The following is a 13,066-nucleotide window of genomic DNA, read 5'->3' on the forward strand; positions in this document are numbered from 1 at the left end:
ACCCAACTCATCATGAAGATCAGTCACGATGAACAGAAGCCACAATGCCCCAAAGTCATGAGTCATGAAAATAGCCATGTATAGAATCCACAGTATATAGGGCATAGAAATTATGATGCACAGAAATCCTAATACACATAAGTCATGATTCATGGACATAGTGATGCATGGAAGTTGGGATGTACAGAAATCATGGTGTACATGATGGGCATAAATTATGGTGCTTGTGCAAGCATGAAGTCATGGTACACAGAACTCATGAAACAGGGACACCATGATGTATAGACGTGAAAGTACACAGAGTCGTTGTACATGGAAGCCACAGTGCATGATTTAAGGAAGCTATGATGCACAGAGACCATGGCACATGGAAATCCTAACTGATGCACAGAAGTCATGATTCATAGAAGTCATAGCACATGGAAATCACAGAAGTTAGCAGAAGTCATGGTGTGTGCAAGTCTTGATTCATAAAAGCCATGATGCTTGGAAGTAACAACACTCCTTTCCCCCATCCTAGTCTCCCACAAGACTACCAAAACCTTGAAGACAAGACATAGACCTCAAACATCTGACAATAATACATGCTAACATCTGCCATGAAGGAGTAGATGCACAAATACATCTGACAAAATAATCACAGAATGGGACAAGTACTATTTACCTACCAGTTTGGCTTGGGAGACAGGGCCAGGCAATGTGCCTAGTGCTGCTTTGTTATGTAGAATCCTCCCTTTTTCCCTGATAATCATGGTTCTCTTAGACTACAAAAGCTTTCCATCCTTCATAAAACAGGCCTACATGATATCACAGAGCAATCTGGGCCCAGGATGTCCCAGGAGAATGGGTATGGCTCTGTTTCATAGTGTTTTTTTCTGAGAACATGGCATAGGGTTTTGGGGGGTTGGGGGCTTGGGGAGATAGCTTCTGGCAGCAGGCGGACACACCCCTTCTGGAGTCTCCAGGTTTTGTTCTAAGGAAACACCGCAGGAAAACAAAGGCGCTTGAAAGACAGGAGATTGGAAGGCTTTGGAGACCAGAACTGCAAGATCAAAGAACTTTAAAGCTTTTGAGGTGAGATGTATAAATGGAAACTAATTAATCTGAAGGAGGAGTTTGCTGTGATATTTGAGTTTGCATGAATGCCATCTGCTGGGTAATCACAGAGGAGGTCCCATAAACAGAGAAGCCCAAGAAAACATCTTGGAAATAGGCATTTGCCTGTGACTGCTACTCTCGGGGACATTTAGAATGTGGTGCATGTGGCTTCTGGTAATCTTAGCTCTATCTTTGCTTTGGGTTGGGAGACAAAACATCCAGGAAGAACTGACGAGTGGGATAAAGCACCAGATTCAATCCAGAGAGCTGGGTTCAAGTCTCAGGTGGGCATTTGCTTACAGGTAGCCTTGAGTGGGCTACTGAGCCTCTGTACCTCAGTCTCCCTCTGTACCACTCACATAGGGCCACAGTGGGATGATGTAGCCCAAGTGAGAGTCCACTTCAGCGTTCAAAGGCTCTGTAAGTGTCAGCTGCTACAGTATGAATTGAGTTGCCTCCCTCATTCAGAAAATACTGCTGAGAATGAAAGCTATAAAACCATACACTTCAATTTATTTACACCTTTGTATCTGAACACAGCTAACACTTAAGACACAGGACTGTCTCCCCCACCCCACCCCACCCCCGCACCGAAATAGATGACACTGGAAACACAGGACCTCCCCTTCCTGGCCTGATTGGACTCTAGTGACATCAGGAACCAGAGTCACCGGGTTCTGTGCAGCCACATTACTCTGCTGGCCCTCCCAATAGTGTTTACTGGCTCAATGGGTTTTCATGGTAGGTCTCTCCCTATATGCCTGTGATGGTTAATCTTGATTGGATCAAAATCAACTAAGAAATTGGTGTCTGGGTAGGCCTGTGAAGCACTGACAGGAATAGTAACTGGTTAGGTATAAACTTTCTCCTAAAGCAGTGGTTCTGAACCTGTGTGTCATGACCCCTTTGATGTCAACCAACCCTTTTACAGGGGTCACACATCAGATATCCTGCATGTGGTGGTTTGAAAGAAAATGGCCCCCAAAGAGAGTGACACTATTAGGAGGTGTGGACTTGGTGGAGGAAGTGTGTCACTGTGGGGGCAGGCTTTGTGGTCTCTTTTCTCAAGCTTTACTCAGTGTGACACTCAGCTGACTTCCCGCTGCCTTCTGGTCAAGATATAGCCAGCACCACATCTGCCTGCATGCTGTCAAACTCCTCATCATGATAATAGACTGAATCTCTGAAACTATAAGTCACCACCTCAATGAAATGTTTTCTTTGTAAGAGTTGCTGTGGTCATGATATCTCTTCATGGCAATTAAAAAAAAACCCTAATTAAGACATTGCACATCAGATTTACATTACATTATGATTCAAAACTACAATTATGAAGTGGCAATGAAAATAATGTTATGGTTGGGGGTCACCACAACATAAGGAACTGTAGTAAAGGGTCACAGCATTAGGGAGATTGAGAACCACTGCCCCAGAGAGAGTGGAACCTTCTGACAAGTGACCCAGATACAAAGAAGTCTGAGGAGAAAGTCATGCTGCTTGCTCATATGCCTTCATTAATTGATGATGAGCACATCTACTTGTCTGCTGTCCTTTCTTTATTTCTATCAAAACCCAGCTTCTTCCACATACTAATACACACTGAAGACCATGGCTCTCCAAGAACCCTCTGGGCCTCTAATGCTAGACTGGGACCACTAAAGCATCCAGCTTCAGGGACTGAGGAGTGATGGGGTCTCTCAATATCTCCAGCATACACATGACCATCATTGGACTATTCCATTTATAATATATATTGATTCTGTGGGTTCTGTTACTCTATAGAACATTGACTAATACACTGTCCAGGTGTGCATCACAGTCTGTGGTGAGGTTTGTGTGTGTATATGTATTTAAGAAAAACAATAATAAATTTAAATTTTTCTGGTGATGGAGATGGAACTCAAGGCCTCACAAATGATAGGCAGAGGCTTTACCTGAAAGTTGTAAAGAATTTCTGGACATACTTGTACTCCAAATCATGCTTAGGGGGAAAAGGCAACTAGAGGTTATGAAACTCAGCAACACAGACACTGGAAACTTTGGGAAGAGAGTGTATGGGAGCGGGGAGGTGCTTAGCAGACCTCCACTTCTAGTAGGACTTAGTTTGCTGGACACCAAGGTGTCCGGGCAGGATGATCGCCTGAGCGGTGCAACAGAAGCATGCAGGAGTGGCGGGACTGAACTCAGCTGCCTTGCAAAGAGAACCTACGTCAAGTTCGTCTTCATCCCTTGTCAGCCCTACTATTCCTCACACCACTGTTCTAACCTCGAAAGCACATGCAGTGCCTGCTGGGTTGATAGCTCAGCTCTGGAGATGGGCCCTGGAGTGTCCAGTCATCTTGAAGGTCAGTTCATTGTCTATCAGCCAGGTCTATCTGAATGTGTACATTGAGTTCATGTCCACAAATCAAATTAATCAGCCCGTCTTCTCATGCTCCAGTCGCCGAGGCTGAAACCTGCTACCGACCCACGCTGCTCCCCTGGGCCTCTCCTGCATCACCAACATGTTTAGTCCACACCATGTAGCCCGGCTCCTTCCTAAATATATTTTCACTCTGGCTTTGTACACACACCGCTGCCTGGTTCAGAAGCCCTTTGCTCTTAAACCTCCCTACCTGTACCCAGCCCTGCTTACCATCTCAGCTGGACCATCTGGCTACTCTGGAATCTCTCCCTTTTACAGCTTTTCAGAAAACTCAAGTTCCACTCCATGCAAGGCAACTACTTAACATGGCTTACAAAACCAGCCATAGAAGAATTCCCTTTTCCCCCAGAGTCACTTCTTCTGCCAAACACACCCACACCTGATCATTGTCCCCTTAGCCTCTTCCTGTCTCCCTCACTGACCACCTTTCCCCGGACTTCATCCTTTGCAGGGTTACCACCCCCAGGAAGCACCTCAAGTCCACCGAAGACAGCCTTCCCATGAACCCCCTTTCACCCCTCTCTAGCCTAGGACCATCAGACCTTAGTGAGAAGTGAAGGTTGGGACCCCCCCTTAGCAAGATGCTGCTGCAGATTCCACATCTAAATGTGAGAGCCAATGGCAAGCATCTGCTGAGGTTGACTGAGATCAGTCAGGAACAAAAAAGAACTCGAAGATGGGCAAGAATGAGAGCTATTGGTCAAAACCAGAAGCCTGCAGTCTGCCCTGAAAGACAACCAAGGAACAGCTCTGCAGAGCCTGCACCTGCCACTACGGTGCTCTCACAGAACCATGCCAGGTCCCAGCAGCTGTTACTCAAGTCTGTCCCCGCTGGGTTCTATGGTCCTAAAGCCTGCTGTCTCTGCCTCTTCCAGTGGAGTTGCTCACATGGATGGAGCGAGCAGTCAAAGATGGATGCTGTTTGCTCAAAGCCACCCTTCCCCTTTGCAGCATCGTGGAGACAGATGGAGAACTGACTCATTCATCATCCGTCAGCAACATTTGATGTGGGGGCTGCCCCCAGTCCATTAACAGGCTCTGCATTCACACCGCCTCCCCCCAAGGTTATAGGATCATGGGATCCCAGCACCTTCAGCCCACCCTGTCTCCCATGGAGCCCGGCAGGTGTCCCGCTCATCGCTCAAGAGTGACAATCGTGGTGACATGGAGGTCTGATTACAGCTTCCCCTACATTCCACCCGTGATTACATAATTAATATTAGAACACAGTTCACCCACCAATGAGCCACGTGCTACAATCCAAGATGTGACCACTCACGCCTCCATCTGTAGGGACCCATTATGGTTGCTCATAGAATCTCCTCTGTTTCCAGCCACACTGTCCTGTAAGGAGGAAAAGATCATCTGTAACAATTACACAGCTTCTTAGAAGCACTGGTCACCCTTGACCCTTGTCTCTTTTGGTGACTTTTCTCTGCAGCCCTGTTTATCAGGCCCTTGCCATGACTTCTCTATAGGGAGATACCTCTACTGGCCCACTGCCCCAGTCCCTGGGGCTATTGATGCCTGCATCTCCTGAGGCTGGTGTGTGCCAGAAAACAGCCTGTTTTATGAGGGATAGACAGTGATGTAGGAACAGACAGAGGAACAATCTGTCCCTTTTCAATGCCTTCAGGTGGCAGGGCATGGAAATCTCTCTGGGCTTCAGGGTCCAAGCTCCCTTTCCTGAAGACGAGAACCAGGGACATGACTTCTATGCTTGTTTCCCTCCTATTAAGGAGGTGCCAAGTGTGCCGGATGAACGTGAGACTTAGAAGAAAGACCTGGTCCCCAAGTTAGTGTTGTCCACATCTTCCTCACTCCTCATCCATCCAGACAAACAGCAAAGCCAACAGAAGAAAAGCCAGAACAACTCTGAAGGCTTCCAGACCCCCTTCTTGGTTCATACCTCACCCCCACACAGCCTCCCCTCATTAAGAAGTGACCTACCTCCTACCTTCGAGCCACGCTTTTTCTGCCAAGATTTTGAATGATCTCCACCTGGGGCTTGTGTACAGCATTCTCCAAATATCCGTTCTAATTCACAATTGCCTGTTTCTCTTCAGGCGCTGCATGGCTTGCTCTGACCCTCTGCTCTGCCCCAAACACATGCTAAAACATCGAAGAATGGGGAGGGGGAGGGACGATGACTGAAAATAGTATATTGCAAGGAAACGACAGTGTAGGATGGGGGTTTTCCTAACGATCTCGATGAACTTTCTTCGTGGGAGGCACCTGAGAAGAAACCCCAAGCTGGCTAAGTCTTCTGGTAATAATTTCCCAATTGGTGAGGCTTCAGGCTCCAAAGTAAACGCAGTTATTATATACACTGACTCAGTTTGGAGACCCCAAAATTGCCAGAAGCCAAGATGAGTTCATCTGCTTCCGTGGCATTTCAAGAACCTGGTAGGACATGCCCCAAGCGAGCTGGACTGCCCAGGTTACAGGGACAAGGCAGCTTTTCCAAGTCCTCATTATTTCAAAGTTTGCAGACACAGCCCTCCACACTTCAGCTCCAGACCATAGAGAACTGCCAATCAAAGTCTGTCCTAGGAGACGCATCCACAAAGTGCTCTGGAGCAATTTCCTAGGCACAGGAAACCACTAGGGAGCTCCCTGCCATCACAGGGACAAGGAGGTGACAAGGAAGGGTGGCATCCCAGTTCCTAGCTCACTGAACAAGCAGTTCTGACCCACAGGCCCCAGGATACACCCGTTTGCATCCCCTGGGGCAGATGGGCTTCAGGGAGAGAGGCAAGTGCAATCAAGGAATACAGGTGAGCACAATGACTTCCACATGGGTCCTGAGGCTGCCAAGCCCCTAAGGAGGGTACAAATCCACCAAAAACTGCAGGCATCTTCACGGTTGTACCTGTTGTTTTGGTTGGATGGTTGTTTGGATACAATGCATCTTAGTTGGGGTTTCTATTGCTGAGAAGAAATACCATGATCAAAAAGCAAGTTGGGGAGGAAAGGGTTTAATTGGCTTACACTTCCAGGTCATAGCCCATCATTGGAGGGTTAGAACAGGAACTGAAGCAGGGCAGGAACCTGGAGGCAGGAGCTGAGGCAGAAGCCATGGAGCAGTGCTGCTTACTGGCTTGCTTCCCCTGGCTTGCTTAGCCTGCTTTCTTGTAGAACCCAGGACCAACAGCCCAGGGATGGCACCACCCACCACAGGCTGGGCCCTCCCCATTCACCACTAATTGAGAAAACGCCTTACCGCTGGGTCTCATAGAGGCATTTCCTCAGCTAAGGCTCCTTCCTCTCTGATGACTCTAGCTTGTATTAAATTGACACACAAAACCAGCCAGCACATGTGTTTTGCGTCCCAGACTGGCCTCTAACTCACGATGCAGATGAGGATGAGCTTGATCTAATCCTCCAATCTCTTCCTCCTAAGTGCTTGACTGACAGGCATGCACCACCACACCTGGTTTATATAGTGCTGGGGGTCGGAACCCAGGACTTCATACACTCTAGACAGGCCCTCTATCAAGTGGACCACATTCCTAGCTCACACCTCCATTGCTTTTGATCAAAAATCAGATGGGAACATAGATGAAAATAGATGAAGTTTACCTTGCCAGGACCGACATCAGAACAATGACACAAGAGGGGCAAGTACAGCACCAAGTGATTTGGCTCCAATTCTCAGCTGCTGGGAAGCTTTGAGGACTGGGTCTGCACAGCGAGGACTGGGTCTGCACAGTCAGGACTGGGTCTGCACAGTCAGGACTGGGTCTGCACAGTCAGGACTGGATCTGCACAGTCAGGACTGGGTCTGCACAGCGAGGACTGGGTCTGCACAGCGAGGACTGGGTCTACACAGTCAGGACTGGGTCTGCACAGCGAGGACTGGGTCTGCACAGTCAGGACTGGGTCTGCACAGCGAGGACTGGGTCTGCACAGTCAGGACTGGGTCTGCACAGCGAGGACTGGGTCTGCACAGCGAGGACTGGGTCTGCACAGTCAGGACTGGGTCTGCACAGTCAGGACTGGGTCTGCACAGTCAGGACTGGGTCTGCACAGCGAGGACTGGGTCTGCACAGTCAGGACTGGATCTGCACAGTCAGGACTGGGTCTGCACAGTCAGGACTGGGTCTGCACAGCGAGGACTGGGTCTGCACAGCGAGGACTGGGTCTGCACAGTCAGAACTGGGTCTGCACAGTCAGGACTGGGTCTGCACAGCGAGGACTGGGTCTACACAGTCAGGACTGGGTCTGCACAGCGAGGACTGGGTCTGCACAGCGAGGACTGGGTCTGCACAGCGAGGACTGGGTCTGCACAGTCAGGACTGGGTCTGCACAGTCAGGACTGGGTCTGCACAGGAGACAGGCCCTGAGGACAGACCCCTTCAGAATGTGAGTCTTCACAGAGTCATCAGAGAGACTCCTGGAAGAGCTGAAGGATAGGAGGAGACCCTGGGTCTCACTGGAGGTGGAAAGCCTTGAAGCGCTCTCAGCACAGAGAAGAAAGACCAGTGGCCTTGGTGTGATGGAAGCTGCCAATAGATGGGGGCGAAAAGAGAAAAAGGGAACAAAATCTCCAGGACCCTTGCTGGAAGGAGGCAGACAAAGACATGGTGGAAGGATTTGAACTTGAGAGAGCGGTGTGTTTTCAGGTTACACATCTCAGAGGATGTTGAGACCAACTGCAAAGGCAGATGAGGAAGCAGGTAGAGAAGGGAGCCATGTCGGAGGAGTGAAGGTCTGGAGAGCTGGGAAGGCGTCAGAACTATGCACAGACTTTCAGAAGATATGAAAGACCCTCACCAAGCCCGTGTGGTCTGTTGGCGGTGACTTAGTGCAAACAGAACCTACTACAGTTGAGGTTCTGATCCTCGGTGGGTAGCCTTGGGCAATGAGGCCCCATGTGTGGCCTCTGCTGGGCATGGCATATCCACACAGAGATGCTGCTCTGTGTAAATGATGCCGGTCAGCACCTAAACTTTGGGCCTTGGCAGCAGTGTTCAACATCAAGAGGGAAGTGCGGCAGAGCTGAGGTTTCAGGAACGGGAGTGACTCCTTCAGGACACTCGCCCCACATCCCCACCAATGACAGTTTTCTGTGATGAAAGGGCAAAGCAGCTTTTGTAAAGGAAAGAAGTGTGTGAGAAATAAAGAGGTGGATGGGGGGGGGGGGAATGTAGAGGAAGAAACAAATGCTAATAGAACTAAGATTTCAATATGTTTTTTAAAATGTACCCTGAAACAATGGATGGAAACTGACTCATTACATTGACGGCATTGAGGGGATTGTCTATGGAGCAGGGGGGATGCAAAATGCAATTTTACTTTATTTCATACTAAAATATTAAAATTTAATAAATAGAATTTAAAAATAAAACCCTATGTAATGTGGACTGTTTCCACGCACTGGCTAGACAGCCCAAAGTAAGGTTCTGGATTGAACACATGTAGTCCAATTGAAGGCATTTTGTATATGATATCATACAAGCTACTCAGCCCCTTTAGACTTCAAATTTCTGATCTATGAAAAGAAGAGGAAAGATGCCCTGAAGACTAAATTAAATACTGCATCCACAGCATTTAGTATAAATCTAGCCCAGTGTATGATAAGTACCCACGTTGTGTTGGCTATTTATAGTGCTGTAATTGTTTGTATTTTATAAATACTTGCTACAATGGTGAGGAGACACTTTCTTCTCCTTGATAAAGCATTCTGTCTCTGGATGTTCAGGAATTATAACCAGCCATGTTCTTACTCACTGTGCACCCCAATTCCATTTCAGAGTCAGATAAAAAGCCTGGAGGCCCCTGCTGAGACAGAATGTCAGTGAGGGGGTCTTTGTGGTGGGTGTGAGTAGCAGAAATGATGAGCTCCAGGCTCCGTCCTGGTCTTCCATGAACACAGAAGATGTGATGTCCTCAGTCAGGTCATGAGATTGAAAGGAGCCAAGGCTAGTAAAGGACTCCTGTTCCCCTGCTCTGTGACTGACAGGCAATAAAGAGAGAAGTTTCCATGACAACACAGCAGGTAGGAATTGTGGTCTCCTTTGTAACAGAGAAGGGATCCTGGACTAAATGAGGTAACCCACACAGAGTCAGAACTTGGTTCACGGCAGAGCTGAGGTTTGAGTCATGAGGTTGGCCTGGTATCCTGTGGAATCCTCTTTGGTTAGACATACTCAGCTCTCAGAGCCTCGAGATAACCCTGTGGGCAGTGGCAAGCAGCCAGCCAGGTGGCTCCAGCACAGAGCCTGGACTACAGAAGATGCCCAAGCAAACTCTGTGCTGAGCTTTGAGGGGTGAAAAGCAGGTGTGGGACTTGAGTATGGCAGGAAGTCTAGGATGGAGTGGTCCAGAGAAGGCTTCCTCCTTAAAAGAATAATATTTTTAAAGAAAACTATACTTTAAAAAAAAAAGCAACCAAAAAACAAAAACACATAGGAAAACTCACATAAATACCAGCACCACCCCACCGAAGGGGGTTTGGCTGCAGAGCGGCACCATGTTCCCAAGTGGAACAATTTGACCTTGGTGACCTAGGTGAAATCCTGCCTGTCTCCATCACAGACACTCCACTTCTAGGAGAAAAAACAAGGACTGTAACTAAGATGGTCCCCAGGGGAGTCCCTGGATGCCTAGGCGCCGAATACAGAATCAAGGGCCTGTGGCTAATCTACCTATCTGTCAGGGCTGGAGGGGATATGCACAACCTTCAAGTCCTGTACCAGAAGCCTTTAGGACCATGCAGCTGGAAAAGATCCACCTGGCTTCATGGCTGCTATTCTGACCCTGAACTTAGAGAGAGGAGGCTCAGCCTTTGAAAGGAAAGGAATTACCGTTAACCTTCAGACCCACCGCAGAGCTGTCAAAACCAGAGTCTGCTCCCTAAGATAGACTACAACTCCACCCCCAGGAGCAGAGTAGAGTAGGAAGCCCCCAGGAGGCAGCTGAGCAGGCTCCTGCCTCTGCCCCAGACAATGACCCAGGCAGTTAATCTGTTTTCCAAACTCCATTTGTGGGAGTTCCAGTGAGCAATTGTGTTTCTATCGAGGTGACTCATCAGCCTCCTGCCCCGTGATGGTGCCCGGGGTTTCCATGTGCCTCACTCTGCAGACCAGCACTAGCCATGCAATCTCCCCTGCAGGACTGACCTTATTTAGGAGATAGAATCTTGTAACCTAAGTAACAGGAGGGCGGCCTATCTGAACGTGACAGATAACATATTTTCTGCCAGCTACACCATGAACCAGTTTCCCACCTCATTTTTTTTTTTTTTTAGATCAAAAATAAATGAGGAAATGGAAAGTCTCAGGAGATTTTGCCTTAAGCGGTGGCTGAGTTCCCCTGGGTGGTAGCAAAGTGCTCTGCCGGATGCCTTGAACATGAGAGGCGCTCTTAAGCAGCACCCAGTAGGCCCTCAGGACACTGACCCAGTTCTAGAGGACTTGATTCTTTCAGCAGAGTCCCCCACTGCCCCAGTAAGTCTTATGTCTAAGAGCACACCCCTCTACTGCCAGGAGAAGCAGACCCTTGGGTTTGTAGCCATCTGAGGAAACCATCCAGCAAATATCTCAAGATCAAACCTCAGCTCCCGTCATCACCTCATAACACTACTGGATGGCAATCTCTTTTAGAGAGGCATCTTGGGTCTGTCACCAACTCATCACCAATGAGACTAACAAAGCCCTCTTTGGAGCAATAACAAGTAGCCTGTGGTCTGAACTCAATCTTCCAGAACCTTACCTATGACCTTGGGCCTGGCTGCAGCTCTGCCCAGCCTTCCAGAAAGGAATGAAAGGGGTACAGAGAACTACCGTGTGCAGGAACTGGTGGTGGCAGTTGCTTTACAGAAGGCACATGGGCTCCTTGTTCCCAGCCAAGGGAGGAAGAATTTGTTCTAGGGCATGTCCGCTCACCAGGTGGGAGGAAGATGGAGCGTTTCCCCCAGAGCAGAGCTGGTATGAGCTGCTGTCCTGTAGCTTGGCACCCAGAGGCCCTTCCTTAAGTAGCCTCAATCTCACACTGGCCAGATTGTTCCACATGTTTAAGCCAGGCCCCATCTCTGCCCTGTAGAACATGCATCATCCAACTGGGTGACCAGGAGCTTCTCTCTTGGCCCTCCATCTCTCCTCTTTGAGCACATGTGGCACATTCTTATATGTCTTGCCAGACCCACAGCCTATGTGAAGACTTTACCCACAAAGCAAGACTGAAGGTGGTGGGATTTCCTTCCCCTAACACTTGAAAGACTCACCTCAAGCCTCTTTGGCCATAATGCTACTGCAGGGACCTGAGTCTCACTACCCCTGCATCTCCCTGACCCTCCTTCTGCTTCCTTCTAATCTCTGCCCGTTAAGCCAATGGCGCAGAATACTCTATTCCACGCCTCACTGTTTTCTGAAAATTCCTTCCCTACCCATGATTCTCTGAAGAAAGCAGTGTTGTTGGCCCAATCTTAAGATCCAGCCTGGACCTCACTTTCTGGTAAGGCTTACAGCCCTTTTCATGCAGGACATCACCTGTGTGCCCCCCTGGATCCTTCACTGGACTCTTTCACACAGCTGCCTGTCATGTGACTCTGTTTCACCATGCCATGTGCTTCTGAGGGTGCTCCTGGAGCATAAGGAAGCCCTTTGCCTCCAGTACCTGCCCTGGGGCCAGGCATGTGCCCAGCACACAGCAGTTGCTGGGAATGTGACGAGGAACACTGCAGACCACAGAGGCACCACATTGGGAAATTCAAGTCGAGAATCCAATAGTCATCACACCCTTCTATTAGAAACCCTGTGTGTGTGACAGAGGGGCAATTGGAAACCCAGAAAGAGACATTTGAGGTTCATTTCAAGATTCATGAGCTGGAAGGTCGCTGCAGAGACCTGTCAGGAGAGAGACATGCTCATTCCCTGCAGGGCTTCCTACAGGAAATGCACAAGCCACGAGCTGTGTGTACTGGGACCCAGCAAGGCATTAGAGGTTGAGGCTCCATTCCAACCTGGCTCCATCTCTAAAGCTCCATCTCTAAAGGCGTCTGCATGCAGTCCTTTTTAATTGAGCCTGTGAGTGGCTATTTATCAACATTGGCAATGGGCTGAGCCCTGCTCTTGACTCAAGGAAATGGAGCAGAGAAAAGCACCATTCCTCCATCCTTCCATGAGGTCTGTGAGCACAAGGCTGTCTGATAAATCAGGATGACTCCAGGCAAGGTGCACTCTGTGTGAAAATGCACTTGGCAGGGAGCCATGCTGAGGACAAGAGCTCCCCCACCATTCCCCAGAGGGTGTGAACCCAGTATTCTTCAAGTCTGTGTCCCTAATACTCTTAGCAAGACTTCTTGAAGAAGGTTAAATTTTCAAACATCAGCAAGCTTTGTCAAAGAGGCCAGACTTTCAGAACATGGCTGGTTGTCAACTCTGTAACGTATGAAATGCAATGCAAAGGGAAGTCCCTCTTTGCTAAAACAGCCACCACCATTACAGGGGAACTTGGCAGTGCTACTGGCCATTAGTCATCCCTTTATGTAAATCTTGTCTATGGGTCTGTACAGTGACTGGGGGAGTCCCTGCTTTATCC

General features: G+C 48.7%; 1 long non-coding RNA gene across 4 annotated transcripts in view; it reads right to left on the reverse strand.

The window, feature by feature from the left end:
- LOC128115253 (uncharacterized) overlaps positions 1–13,066 on the reverse strand; it is a 310,255-nt gene that overhangs the window by 93,705 nt on the left and 203,484 nt on the right. For all 4 annotated transcript variants that reach the window (XR_008220050.1, XR_008220051.1, XR_008220049.1 and 1 more), the window contains 2 exons: positions 5,474–5,635; positions 4,763–4,867 (listed from right to left, as the gene is read on the reverse strand). This is a non-coding gene — a long non-coding RNA (uncharacterized LOC128115253). The remainder of the gene's footprint in view (positions 1–4,762; positions 4,868–5,473; positions 5,636–13,066) is intronic.

The sequence above is a fragment of the Peromyscus californicus genome, unplaced genomic scaffold, assembly GCF_007827085.1.
Source record: "Peromyscus californicus insignis strain IS unplaced genomic scaffold, ASM782708v3 Scaffold_1__1_contigs__length_55948999, whole genome shotgun sequence".
In the NCBI taxonomy this organism is placed as follows: domain Eukaryota; kingdom Metazoa; phylum Chordata; class Mammalia; order Rodentia; family Cricetidae; genus Peromyscus; species Peromyscus californicus.